This window comes from Cornus florida, unplaced genomic scaffold (genome assembly GCF_030987335.1).
Source record: "Cornus florida cultivar Cherokee Brave unplaced genomic scaffold, ASM3098733v1 CherokeeBrave_3.0.0_Hap2_Chr08, whole genome shotgun sequence".
NCBI lineage: Eukaryota > Viridiplantae > Streptophyta > Magnoliopsida > Cornales > Cornaceae > Cornus > Cornus florida.
Genome location: NW_026775578.1, coordinates 54,197,850 through 54,212,972, shown reverse-complemented (window position 1 = coordinate 54,212,972; position 15,123 = coordinate 54,197,850). Strand labels below are relative to the sequence as shown.

General features: G+C 37.6%; 1 long non-coding RNA gene across 11 annotated transcripts in view; it reads left to right on the top strand.

The window, feature by feature from the left end:
- The first annotated feature begins 458 nt into the window (after positions 1 to 458).
- Positions 459 to 15,123, top strand: part of LOC132271756 (uncharacterized) — a 39,775-nt gene continuing 25,110 nt past the window's right edge. For 8 of the 11 annotated variants that reach the window (XR_009469813.1, XR_009469810.1, XR_009469816.1 and 5 more), the window contains exons 1-3: positions 461 to 1,165; positions 3,904 to 4,744; positions 8,895 to 12,362. This is a non-coding gene — a long non-coding RNA (uncharacterized LOC132271756). Of the gene's footprint in view, positions 1,166 to 3,903; positions 4,745 to 8,894; positions 12,363 to 15,123 lie in introns of all 11 variants that reach the window. The other 3 variants (XR_009469812.1, XR_009469809.1, XR_009469808.1) reach the window with 2 other exon arrangements.

Sequence of the window (15,123 nt, the reverse complement as noted above, 5' to 3'; positions counted from 1 at the left end):
AATTCCGGCGACTTACAAAGTTGAAGCAATCGATGAATGGTGCTCTAGGTTCGATGATATGAGGACACCGTGGATTAAACTTTTTGAGTTTATAAGTTAAGGGTAATTTTATAAATTTGCATTGATAAATGAGGTTAAAAATGTCATTTTAAGTATTGAATGGGCAGAATTGATCTTGTACAGATTTGTTCATGCTGACACCGTCACTTGTTTAATGGCAGGGATAATTTCCTATATAAATCAAAACCTCAAGAGAGGTAAATAAAATTATAAAACGTAGAGGGAGTATGTATGAAATATTAGCATAGCTCATAGTTTAGGGGCTGGTGGAATTAACCCTTTTAAAAGTGCAAAAATTATTCAGGGGTAAAGTTGCCACGATATCTCCTGCCAATTAGGCACGTGATGAACACATGTCAGCACTGTATCCCAAACTAAAACCTTAAAATTCGAGACTGACTTCGCCGTTCTGGTTCTCTATAAGCCACACAACCGCCACAAACCAAACCCTAAGACAAAAACCTCTTACGGGATGTGATGGGAATCGTGGGCGGGGAAGGTACGAGCGAGACAGTGAAGAATGAGTCAGGGAAGATGATACAGAGTCCTTGAGGATGTCATCGTCAGTGCGGCGAGGGATGGATTTGAGAACAAGGTGGTCGTGGTCCTCATCGCCGCTGGTGCTAGAGGTGGTCGACGTCCTCATTGCCACTTCGCCGCTGATGCTAGAGGAAGTCGTCGTCCTCGTTAATGTAATTTTGTAAAAAAAACCCTAACCCACTTTCGTTTCGCCCTCCTCTCTCTCTGCGCGATGCCGCCAGTCCACCCGCCTTTTCTCTCAATTTCACCACCGCCGCGTCCTCAATCACATTCTCTCTCACCGTCCCGACCTCATCACCGCTATGAACTTGCTGTCGCCTCTACCGCCACCTCTGTGAACTTACAGACAGCGCGTCTTCATCTCCGATGCTGTGCTCATTGTCGCTTGTTCCAGACGCTTCTTCCATCTGTTGGGTGGGGATTGTTGCAGCACGGCGGCTGTGAGACGGTGACTGCGGGAAAGCCGTCGGCGTTAGCAAAGGGGAGGTGCCGATGTGGAGCTGCAAGATATCCTAATGAGTCTTCGGAGTGATTTCTGTACTTGGCAAGTACAACAGAGGAATAGGTTGGTTTTCCATAGACTAACCCTATATTCTTATTCTTAGCTGAATTTACTATTATGTATTAATATTCCTGAAGTTATATATGCATACTTTATATATTCATATAAAGATTAAGATTATTGCAGCCTAACTTGTTTTGATTGTTCATATTCACAATATATATAGTTTTTTTCATGGGAATTGGATTTGGTAGTGGCTCAATTAGATTTTAATATTGAAAATTAATTTTATTAGAATAGTTTTGTCAAATATTTTAGTAGCATTTCTGTAATCTTCAGTGTATGATGAAAGAGGTATTGTACACCAATATCGCACCAATCTTGTATAAGAGCTCACAATCCCTGCCAAAGAACTTACTGGATATGACAATGGAGGATTCAGATTGGGCATCGCTATATGATTTTGGACAATTTGGTTTTGCTTTTTGAATATGTTTGATTTGGTGCGGCTTGCAAATCGTGGCAGTCTGTGGCAATGGATAACAAAGCCTTCGAAAGATAATAGTAGGAGTAGTCTATGCAGCTTCACTCATAGTAAGCTATATGATTTTTAGTTATAGGTACCTTACAAAAAGCGGGTTTTTGGTTCCTCACATGGTTGACAGTTTACGGTGGAAGAATCCTTGGGCGTAACTCTAATGAATCCGTTCTCTGGCGCTACCATTGAGCTTCTTCCAATTATGGACCTCTCAGAAATCATCAGAATGGCAACGATGGTGTTGAGGCTGAGTTTGAAGTTGTAAAGGCTATATTGTCAGACTTTGCTTCGTCTCCTAATGACTATATTGTTACCGCCATTTATGGTGATTGTTGTAACCTGGCATTTATTCGGGCAGGAGATGAAGCTTGGACTTGCAAAGATAAAGAGAGATTTAAGCCCATCTTTGATGTCATATATTATAAATGCCGGATTTTTGCAGTTGATATTAGGAATAGAATCCTAATGATTGATGCTAATAGAAGGGCTGGGGAGAGTAAGGCTCCGCAAGTGGAGGTGATTGCAACGCAGACTATTTCGTATTCTGAACAGAAGTATCTTGTTGAATCATCTACTGGTAAATCCTTCTTGTACAAAGGTTTTTAAAACTTGGAGACGATTCATAGCATGCAACTTTAGGGTTTAAGAATTTCAAGTTGCTCTTAGAGCAATTTGAGGAGGGTTCGCATATGCTGGTTGGAAGTGAAGAATTGGGGTGGAGAAACCCTGTTTTTGGGAGATAACCATTCTATTTGTGTTTCAGCTTCCAAATGGCCCGGATGCCAACTGAATTCCATATACTATATTGATGATCCTATTGACGTTTTATTCTATCCCCCATCTGGGCGTCGCGGCATGGGTATCTTCAACGTAGTGAATGGAAGCTTTGGGATGCATTACATCCTTGATTGTTCACATAACCATATGCCGCCCTCAATTTGGATTGTCCCAACTGTGTTGGGAAATTCAGTGTAGACTTAATTTGTCTCACATGTCTTTTGGTCAATCTAATTTGTTTAATCTTTTTTGCTTATCATTTTAATGTGGTGGAAAAAATCTATTTTTATCTCTTGCTGTAGCAAATGTGAGATAAATTTTGTAAGACGTATAATTAAATATTATTGTGCGTTTCTCTCAATATTTAGGGTATTATAAATATTTCTGAGCTGCAATTCATTTTTTCTTATAAGAAAGTTACTGTCTTTTTCTTTTTAAGAAATTTATTGTCTTTTTCCTTAGAAGAAAGTTACAGTCTTTTTTCTCTAGTAGCATCATGAATCAAATTCCTTAAAATGAGGGTTGGAAATAACATGGAATCATAATTCTTGATGGTTAAAGTGTCCTTGTAATGCAATCTAGGTCTCATCTATTGTGTTGTCTATAGTCCTTCGGCCAAGAATTAAGACCACATTTTTTGTATTTGATTTGCTGGGTTGCGCCAAGTAGCGTTGCTTGATTGCTAGTTACATGGTATGGCAATTTCTTGAGGTTGCCAGTTTATAATTAAGTTTGGTCAAATGTGGGTTCCTTATCATGATGCAATGTGGATTCCTTTTCATTTACTAAAGAATTGATTGACATTTTATGAAGGAAGCCGATGTAGTTCTCTGATTTTTTGATTCCCTGGCATGTCTTGAATTTACTCTTGAGGGCTTGATCATAATAATAAATCTGAGTTTGGTTGAAAGTAAATCTATTGGTGATCAATGTTTAGCATTTTATTGAGCGCTCGATTAATGAGTAATCGTGTTCACTTGTGATGCCAAAACTGATTCCCCTGGATATGTTTTTATATGTATGGCTGTTACAGTAGTTCCTTAAGACATTTGAAGATTGCTTATATATTCTTTATTAAAATGCTTTGCCAAATTTATATATAATATCTGTTACCGATGCATTGGGTTGCTGGTTTAGATGATTAGATTTAATTTCAGTGCTGACCAAAACCGAACAACTTGACTTTCCACCTTCCTAACACGTGCAGTGATTTTTGAGGCTGTAACTCTGGTAATCATAATTTTTTTTTCTTCTTACACATGTTTTCTCTTTCTTTAAATTAGTCCCTCATCCCTCGTATGTCCTGGATCTGCTAGTAACTCTTTTCCAGAAACTTTTTTGTGCATGAAAGATGGTTGCTAGATTGAGTGATTCCTGCACTGAGAATTTTCATCCTGGATAATTGCTTTAACACAAGAGATTTACTATAAGCCTGATTTGTTCAATGAATTCTGATTTTTGCTTTCATTTATTGTTCTCTTTGCAGGCAAGAATCGTAGCACTAAATTCATCATATATTCTCACTGCAAGTTAATGAGGAAATGATGGCAAATGTTTATAGGAGTTTGAACGGAACTTCTGGCTCGAGAGATCCCTTAATCGGCTAACTCACTATTGACTAACTCACTTAGGAAAGCTGGAAGTACAGAGTGGGACTAATCGGCAGCGGTCTAACTAAACCGCTGCAGAAGCCCCTTTATTCCTGCCTTTTTCTCTAGCCGCTGCTGACCGACACTCAAACTATTTTATTAGTTTTCCCCCACTTACCCCAAGTACTCTTCCGTGAAACTTATCTTTCCGGCACTACACCCCCCTCTCTCCCATCTCTCTCTCATTACACACAAAGCTAGTCAAGCCCAAACAATCATCTATCTCTTAGAATGTTTATCTGACTCTGTCTTCCCTCATAAATTACTCTTATTTCTCTCTAGGAGCCATTCTCTCTCCTCTCACTTCATAGCAAGAATAGAATTTTCATTGAAATACATAGTCCTGTAACTGGAAAATCAATATCAACTCTTCATTTCTCTCTCTACATATAAACATATTATACATATATAAATATGTGTATTAGAGATCAATTATCAACATGTACCGAACTCTGTTTCTCTCTCTCTCTTTAAAATATATTTGCCATACCTGTGCTTTTAAGGGCTAAAATTAATCAATGCATGTAGTCGATTATGAAGCATAAGCAGCCATGGGAGCTTGGATTGGAATCTAAAGCAGCTGTTGAAGCTCAATTATGTTTGATTGGGGTTCAACTATTGAAGTTTTCATCAATGGATGTGTTCAATTTGCGCCGACTGATTTCCTGCAGGCATAAGGTAAGAAAATTTGAGTTCCTGGACATGATTTTCTATTTCTCTATCTGGTTGTTTTGAAATGAAATGAAATGAAAATTGTGCTTGATGATGTTAATGGTTTTTGTATGAACTCTTTGCATTTTAAGAGTTGAAAGAGAAAGATTGAGGAAAAAAAATGATTGATCTGGTTTTCCTTTATGTTTATTGTAATTTATACTGTCATACAGACATATTTCATTTAATGTATGTAGTATAAACAAGTGCAACATTTAGGAGTTATCAATCTAAGAAGAAAATTTATCTCATCATCCATGACTTTACGACACGTGTTTTGATGCTTTGGAATAATGCCAAGGACTTTCAGAAGTTATTCTGATGGTGAGGATAATAGACATTTTGTTAGGATGGAATCTTGTACATGGAGTTCACCTCCTTTTCACCTGGTAAATAGAATTTGATAAAAGTTAGAAGCATACACCAAGGAAGCTTAGTGCCCTGCAATCGACATGATCTGCTGATAAGTAATGCAGGGCATAACATAACCATTGGTTTGGCATGGTTTCTAAATCCTGTTTTGTTGCACATATTTGGCAGAATTTTCCAGTTTTGTATCTAATAGAAGAAAAATTAGAACATGTTGAGTAACCTCAAAAGGTATCCTGTGGACTAACGCAGTCTATATTCGGATTTGGTCTAGTAATGCCCTTCTTTTTTGTCTGTTTTAGTTACCAAGGTATGTTTATCTGCACTGGTCAAATGCCTCTGTATATGATTCTTATTGCAGACAATTCTGCACAATTATGCAGATCATAAACACATTGATGTGAAGTCAGTTTATAACAAAGTAATCTGATCAGCTGTGTTTCACAAAGTAGGTGTTCTCTCCTGATGTTGATTTTTGAAAGCATAGATTGTTAGTGATAAATCTTAAATGAAGTTGGTTAAATGATTCTTATTTTGGTGTAAACTTGATGCAACAATTATTGTATATTTGGGTGAATAAGTTTTGATCTTTGTTGGACTATAAGCTTGTCTCCATTTATTGGATTCTGCAATTGCATGTTGGCATGAGTGTTAGCGTTTAATTACCAATGGCAATAATCATTAGCAGTATGCTTAATACAGTTACCGAATCCACTAATTTGAGCTTTATGTGGTCATGTTAATTTCATAACTTTTTGGTAAATTAGATAAAAGAAGGAAAAAAATAAAGTACTTGTGACCATTTAAAATTTAACCATATAGGTTCCTCCTCCCCTGCAACTTAGCAGAGGCCTAAACTGAAATTTCAAATTGCAAACTATCCTTCAAAAATTTACAAACTCAAACAGTGAAGTGGTGATTTAGTACAACAACATTTCTTTGCATTTCAGTGAGTCCTTTGATCTGTTTAATGCTTAAAAAACAACTGAGTCCTTTCCTCACTATTCAAAAGGTGTTCTAGTATTTTGAGTTGAAAATAGAAAAGAAGAGTTGATCTTTTCCCTTATTTTAAGCTCCTACCTTTGTGTGTATTCTTATTCTACTTTTACCTACTTTGTTAGCTGAATTTACTATTATTTGATCATGTATTCATATTCATATGATGTATAACCCTAATATATCTCCTTTATAAGCGATTGGTGTGATCTACTTGTGTGTGTATATATATATTCCGGAACTTTTATATACATACTATATATATACAATTCATATAATTCCTAATTAGTAAATATATATGTTCATATAAAGATTAAATAATATTGCAGCCTTGATGTAATATTTTTTGACTGTTCATATTCACAATATATATAGTTTTTATGGGATTTGGATTTGGTAGTGGCTCAATTAGATTTTAATATTGAAAATGAATTTTATTAGAATAGTTTTTTAGACTTTGTTAGTAGCAAATCTGTTATCTTCAGTGTATGATGAAAGAGATATTGCACCAATGACTAATTCATACTATATCCAGCAAGTTTTATGTTTTGTTTTTTTGTGAATCAATTAGATTTTAAACCCATTCGAATTGAGTATTGCAGATATAATGTATTGTAATTATATAGATTCTTTGATTGACATTGCAGTGCTATTAGCGAGATAAACATGATGAGTTCGATGGAGTCAGATTGGGCATCCCTGCCAAAGAACTTATCTGATATGATTCTGGACAAGTTGGTTTCGTTTCTGAATATGTTTGATTTGGTGCGGTTTGCAAACCATGGCAGTGTGTGGCAATGGACAACAAACTTAAATTCATTCAAAATAAGTTATTTTAGGCTAGTTCCATTCTTGATGGTGCCTTCGAAAGACAATATGGCAGTGTGTGGCAATGGACAACAAACTTAAATTCATTCAAAATAAGTTTTTTTTAGACTAGTTCCATTCTTGATGGTGCCTTCGAAAGACAATACCGACAAAAGACGTAGTCTATATAGCATCACTCATAATAAGCTATATGATTTTCATTTACGGGTGCCTTACAGATAGAGGCTTTCTGGTTCCTTACATGGTTGGCTGTTTACTGTGGAAGAATCCTTGGGCGTAACTCTAATGAATCCGTTTTCTGGCGCCACCATTGAGCTTCCTCCAATAATGAACCGCTTAGAATTTGAACCTCCTCAAGAAAATGGCGGTGATAGTGATGGTGAGATCTTATACGAGATTGATGCAGTTCCTCCTGAGGTTGAGCTTGAAGTTGCAAAGGCTACATTGTTAGTTGACCCTACTTCATATCCTAATGACTATATTGTTACCGCCATCTATGGTTGTCGTTCTAACCTGGCATTTATTCGGGCAGGAGATGAAGCTTGGACTTACATTAGATACAAAGAGATTTCAGGTTTTCAAGTTGCTCTTAGAGCAATTTGAGCAAGGTTGGCCTATGCAGGTTGAAGTGAACAACTTGGGTGGAGACACCCTATTTTGGGGAGATAACCATTCCATTTGTGTTTCAACTTCCAAATGGCCCGGATGTCAGGCAAATTCAATATTCTACACAGAAGATTATAATATCATTGAATACTATCCCGCATCTGGGTGCCGCGACATTGGTATCTTTAACATAGAGAATGGAAGCATTGGGACCCGTTGCATCCTTCACATAACCATATGCCACCCACAATTTGGATTGTGCCAACTGTTTTAGGAAAATGAGTATTAGACTTAATTCGTTTTTGGATTGTCTTTTGGTCAAATCTAATTTAATTTAGTTTTTTTTTTTTTGCTTATTATTTTGTGGTAAAGTAATCTATTTTTATCTCTTGTTGTATCAAAATGTGAGATCAAGCTTGCAAGACCTTTAATTAAATATTATTGTGGTTGTTTCTCATTTCTTTATTTGTATTATAAATATTTCCTGAGCTAGAATATATATATATATATATATATATATATTTTCTTTTCTTTAGACCACATTTTTCTTATATTTGATCTGCTGGGTTGCAGGCAAGTAGCCTTGCTTGCTAGTTACATGGTATGGCAATTTCTTGAGGTTGCCAGAGTGTAATTAAGTATAGTCAAATGTGGATTCCTTTTCATGTACTAAAGAATTGGATGACATTCATGAAGTAAGCCTATGTAGTTGTTTGAATTTTTTATTTTTTAAATTCCCTGACATGTCTTGATTTACTCTTGAGGGCTTGATCATAATAATGGATCTGAGTTTGGTTGAATGTAAATCTATTGCTGATGAATGAATAGCTTATTATTGAGCTACTCGGTTAACGAGTAGTCGTCTTCACTTATGATGCCAAAACTGATCAGCAGCAGATAATTTGATTGATTCCCCTGTATAGGTTTTTATTTGTATATCTGTCACAGTAGTTCTTTAAAGCATGTGAAGATAAAAATGCTTTGCCAAATTTATATATATATTCTTTAGATTTGGGTTACTGGTTTAGATGATTAGATCTAATTTCAGTGCACAACTTGGTACTTCTGCTATCATTCTGTTAATGGTGAAAGCTGCCGAGGCCAAAACCGAACGACTTGTTTAACACATGTTTACTGGTTTCTTGTATGTCCCGGATCTGCTATGAACTCTTTTCCAAAAACTTTTTCGTGCATGTGTATGTGCGGTTTGCTAGATTGAGTGGTTCCTGCAAGTATGTATATTTTCTTTTGTCAGTACTATGAGCCCGACTTTATAATGAATTCTGAGTTTTGCTTTTATCTATTGTTCTCTTTGCAGGCAAGTATCTTGGCACTAAATCCATCATATATACTTACTGCAAGTTAATGAGGAAATGATGGTAGATGTATAGCAGTGGTATAAATAAACCGCTGCAGGAGCCCCTTTATGCCAGCCTTTTTATCTTAATTGCTGCCTAAGAGATATTGTGACCGCTGCTGAAACTATTTTGTTAATTTCCCCCCAGTTACCCGAAGTACTCTTCCGTGAAACTTATCTTTCCTGCTCTACACCCGTCTCTCCTCTCTCTCGCACTACGCACAAAACTGTTCAAGCCCAAAGAAATTTATAGAACAATCATCTATCTCTGAGAATTACTCTATTGCTCTATCTTCTCTCATAGATTACTCTTGTTTCTCTCTTGCAGTCACCCTCTCTCTAGCTCTCTCTCTTCTCTCACTTCATCGCAAGAATATAGAATTTTCATTGAAATACGTAGTCCAGTCCTTTAACTGGAAAATCAATGTCAACTCTTTCTTTCTCTCTCTACATATAAACATATTATACATATATAAATATGTGTATTAGAGCTAATTTATCAGTATGTACCGAACTCTTGCTTAAAAAAATATTTGCCATACCTATGTTGTTAGGACTAAAATTAACCATTGCATGTAGTCGATTATGAAGCATAAGCACCTATAGGAGGAGATTTCGTGGAGGTAAAAGTCTAGAGCGTTGTGGCTTAAGGAAGGTGACAATAACACGAAGTTTTTTCATAGACTGGCCAATGCTCATAGAAGGGGCAATCACATTGGGAGGATTCGGGTGGATGGGGAGGTGTTGTGTAAGGAGGAGGAGATTTGTAAAGGTTTTGCTGAGTACTTTTCGATGTTGTTCATTGAACCGTCTGGGTGGAGACCTTTTCTTGCGGGGCTTCATTTTGATTCTATTTCGAGTGAGGAGAGCTCTATTTTGGAGGAGCCATTTTCGGAAGAGGAAGTTTTGCCCGCTTTGAAGAGCTGTAATGGGGATAAAGCCCCAGGTCCTGATGGTTTTACAATGAGATTCCTTCTGGAGTGTTGGGAAGTGGTTCAAGAGGAGGTGATGGGTTCTTTCAATGCCTTTCATTCTCAGGGCTCTTTTGATAAGAGTTTGAATGCCACTTTTATTGCTCTCATTCCGAAAAAGGGAGGGGCGCTGGATGTTAGGGATTTTTGCCCTATTAGCTTGGTGGGTTGCTTTTATAAGTTGATTACAAAAGTCTTGGCATCTAGGTTGAGGAAGGCTCTGGATGGAGTCATTTCTGACTCTCAGAATGCCTTTGTGGGAGGTCGTCAGATTTTGGATTCAGTTCTTATTGCTAGTGAATGTGTGGACTCCAGATTGAGCAGTGGGATTCCGAGTGTTTTGTGCAAGCTGGATATTGAGAAGGCGTACGACCATGTGAATTGGAACTTCCTCCTCTACTTCTTGGAGAGGATGGGGTTTGGTGAGAGATGGAGGAGATGGATCCATTTTTGTATCTCTAGCGCTCGTTTCTCTGCCCTTGTGAATGGTGCCCCGTCGGGGGTTTTTGCTAGTTCGAGGGGATTGAGGCAAGGGGATCCACTTTCTCCTTTCCTGTTCCTTTTTGTGATGGAGGCTCTTAGTAGATTGTTGAAGAAAGCTATTGATTTGGGGTTTTTGAGAGGATTTCGGGTGGGCAGAGATGTTGCTTGTCAGTTGGAAATCTCCCACTATGTTTGCGGATGATACTTTAGTTCTTTGTGATGCAGAAGCATCTCAACTGAGATATTTGAGATGTGTTTTGATTTGGTTCCAAGTTGTTTCTGGGCTCAAGATGGATGTTGGTAAGAGCGTTCTAGTTCCGGTTGGGGAGGTTCCTGAGATTAAGATGTTTGCTCAAATTCTTGGATGTCGCACTGGTCTTTTTTCCCATTTCTTACTTAGGGTTGCCTCTTGGAGTCCCTTCGAGATGTGTCAGGTGTTGGGACCTGGTTGTGGATCGATTTGAGAAGAGACTAGCAAGTTGGAAGAAGCAGTATCTTTCTAAGGGTGGGAGGGTCACTCTGATTAAGATCACCCTTTCTAGCCTCCCCACTTATTTCATCTCTCTTTTTCAGATCCCTTCTTCTATGGCTGAGAGAATTGAGAGGTTGCAGCGTAATTTTCTTTGGGGAGGGGGGGAGGACAGGAGTTTAAGTACCATTTGGTTCGTTGGGAACAGGTTTGTTGTCCGATTCGATGTGGAGGTTTAGGGTTTAGGAGGTTATTGCCTTTCAATAAGGCTCTTCTCGGGAAATGGCTTTGGAGGTTCGGGGTTGAGAGGCATTGGCTTTGGAGGAGAGTTATCGCAAGCAAATTTGGGGAGAGCAGCGGAGGGTGGTATTCTTTTGAGGTGCGTGGTCCTAGGGGGGTGGCGCTTTGGACTTTCATTCGGAAGGGGTGGGATGACTTTTGCAAACATGTTCACTTTCGGATCAGGGATGGTAGGAGGATTAGATTTTGGGAGGATGTTTGGTGTGGGGAGTTTTCTCTTGCTCTCTCTTTCCCACGTCTTTTCAGGATTGCTTCTCATATACAGGCCATGGTGGTTGACTGTTATTATCTTGATAACAGGAGACTGGCTTGAGATGTTCAGTTTAGGAGGCACTTTCAGGATTGGGAGATTGAGGACGTTTATCGTTTGTTGGAGGTTTTGTATAGCCAGGTGATCACAGATGGTGATTCGGATGGTTGGCTTTGGGATCCTAACTCTTAGGGTCGGTTCAAGGTTAGGTCTTTTTTTAGGTGTCTTACGGTTGATGGTGGGGGCCTTTCCCTTAGAAGTCTATATGGCATTCTAAGGCCCCCCTCAAAGTGTCCTTCTTTGCTTGGACTTCTATTTTGGGAAAGATTTTAACCCAGGATAATTTGAGAAGGAGGAATCAAGTGGTGATTAATCGTTGTTACTTGTGCTTGAGTGGGGAGGAGACGGTTGATTATCTTTTGTTGCATTGCACTGTGGCCAGAGACTGTTGGGTTTTGATGCTTGGTTTGTTTGGGGTTCCCTGGGTTATGCCTTGTTCCACTAGAGGGTTGATTGAGGCTTGGAGAGGCTTTTCAGTGGGGGCTCTCATTCAGGATGCCTGGAGGGCTACTCTTCTTTGTATTTAGTGGTGCATTTGGCTGGAGAGAAATCGGAGATATTTCGATGGAAAGGAGAAGCCTGTCTCCTGTCTCTATGCTTAAGTTCTCTATTATTTCCAACCTTTTTTGTTGGGTTTAAGGGAGAGGTTATAGATCTTTTGAGGAGATTGTTTCTTTTTCGGCCTCTTTGAAGGCTTGAGGCGTTTTTTGGCCTTTGTGTTTCCTTGGGTTCCGCTCTCCTTTTGAGCGTTTTTTATAAAATTTTTACTTACAAAAAAAAAAAAAAAAAAAAAAATTGGAGTCTAAAGCAGCTATTGAAGCTCAACTGTGTTTGATTGGGGCTTAGCTATGGAAGTTCTTTCGATTTGGGCCGACTGATTTCTTGCGGATAATAAGGTGAGAAAATTTGATTTTCTATTTATCTGTTTGGTTGTTTTGAAATAAAATTGAAATTGTGCTAGATGATGTTTATGGTTTTTGTATGAACTCTTTGCATTTGAAGGGTTGAGAGAGAGAGATTGTGGGAAAAAAATTGATTGATCTAGTTTTCCTTTATGTTTATCGTAATTTACACTACATATTTCATTTAATGTAGTATAGGTTGGATAGTAGAGTTATTTAAACAAGGGCAACATTTAAAATTCAATTTTATAGCTTTAGTGTGAATATGGTTATCTAAGTAGTTATCAATCTGAGAAGAAAATTTATCTCATCAGTCATCATACATGACTTTACGACACTTGTGTTTTGATGCTTTGGAATAATGCCATGGAGTTCACCTCCTTTTCTCCTGGTAAATAGAATTTGATAAAAGTTAGAAGCATACACCAAGGAACCTTAGTGACTTGCAATCGACATACTGACAAGTAATACAGATCATAACGTAACCATTGGTTTGGCATTGGCAGAATTTTCCAATTTTGTATCGAATAAAAGAAAAGTTAGAACTTGTTGAGTAGCCTTAAAAGGTGTCCTGTGGACTAACGCAGCGTATTTTCGGATTTGGTTTAGTATTTTCGAAGTTATTCCGATGGTGAGTAAAAGAAGGAAAAATATTAAGTGCTTGTGACCATTTAAATTTAAGTGTATAGATTTTTCCTCCCCTGCAATTTAGCAGAGGTCTAAACTGAAATTTCAAAATGCGAACTATCTCTAATTTATAAACTCAAATGGTGAAATGGTCATGTGGTACAACATTTCTTTGAATTTCAGTGAGTCCATTGATCTGTTTAATGCTTAAAAAACAATTGAGTCCTTTCCTCATTAGAGTGATAAATGTATAGTGATAAATGAATTTCAGTGAGGCCTATAGTGATAAACTTATTTTTTATTATCCAAATTACTTTTGTGGGTTGGGCTACACGCACGGTGGGCTAGGGTTTAGATTTTCCTTGGGGGTAGACCTTAGAAAAGCACATTAGCACATGAGTAACTAGGCTTGATATATATGGTGCCGTTTGGTAGAATGTCAACAACAGACGATGGTGTCTCCAAGCATTTAACAACCTAATATATAATCACACTTTTCTCGAGCACGACTGGGGCTGCCATAGTTTTTAGGGTTTACGCTTCGACATTCTTAAACCCTAATCGCAAGAGAGAACCAAATCTTGTCGTGCAAAAATGGTGAATCCTGACAACTCTCTCTATCTTATTTTTTCTGTTTTTTTTCGTAGTTTGTGTATATTTTTCGTCAATCTTTGTTTCTAGTGTTTGGTGTGTCGATGACATTTCTCAAACTTGTCACAATTTGTTACCTTCAGTGTATGATGAAAGAGCCTTGCCGGGTTGTCGCCTAGTAGCCTTGCTTGATTGGTAGTTACATGGTAGTTTCCTGAGGTTGCCTGTTTATAATTAAGTTTGGTCAAATGTGGAATCCTTTTCATGATCAAATGTGGAATCCTTTTCATGTACTAAAGAATTGGATGACATTCATGAAGGAAACCTATGTAGTTCTTTGGGTTTTTTATTTTTTAAAATCCCTGGCATGTCTTGAATTTACTCTGGAGGGCTTGATAATAATGGATCTGATTGTGGTTGAAAGTAAATCTATTGCTGATCAATGTTTGAGTTCGGTTGAATGTAAATCTATTGCTGATCAATGTTTAGCATATTGTTGAGCGATTGATTAATGAGTAGTCGTGTTCACTTGTGATGCCAAAACTGATTCCCCTTTTTTTTTTTAATTATTATTATTTGTATGGCTGTCACAGTAGTTCTTTAAAGCATGTGAAGATTGCTTAGATATTCTTTATTAATATGCTTTGCCAAATTTATATATAATATCTCAGTTACCGATGCGTTGGGTTGCTGCTTTAGATTTGGTATCTGGTTTAGATGTTTAGAGCTAATTTTAAGTTCAGACCTTGGTCTTTCTGATATCATTCCGTTAATGATGAAAGTTGCAGAGGCCAAAACTGAACAACTTGAGTAACCACCTTCCTAACAAATGATTAGTGGCTTTTCAGGCTGTACCTCCAATGATCAATTATTATTATTATTATTTATATATTACGCATGTTTTCTCTCTCTTTCTTTAAATTAGTCCCTCATCCCTTGTATGTCCTGGATCTGCTAGTAACCTTTTCCAAAAACTTTTCCGTGCATGAAAGATGGTGTTGTGCATGTGTGATTGCTAGATTGAGTGATTCCTGCAGTGAGAATTTTCATCCGGCGATCTGGATAATTGCTGTAACACAAGAAATTTACTATGAGCCTGACTTGTTCAATGAATTCTGAGTTTTGCTTTCATTTATTGTTCTCTTTGCATACAAGAATCTTAGCACTGAATTCATCACATATCCTCGCTGCAAGTTAATGAGGAAATGATGGCGGATGTATAGTAGCGATCTAAATAAACTGCTGCAGGAGCCTGACTTATTCTTTCTTTTTTTTTTTTTCCCTCTTTCTTTCGGTAAATATACAGGAGTCCCTTTATGCTAGCCTTTTTCTCTAATCGCTGCCTAAGAGATAATTGGACTGCTGCTCAAACTATTTTATTAACTTTCCTCTAATTACCCAAAGTACTCATGTGAAACTTATTTTTCCTGCACTAAACCCTTCTCTCTAGTCTCTCTCAGTCTCTATCTATCTCTTAGAATGTCTCTCTGACTCTATTTTCTCTCATAGATTAATCTTATTTCTCTTTTGTAGTCAT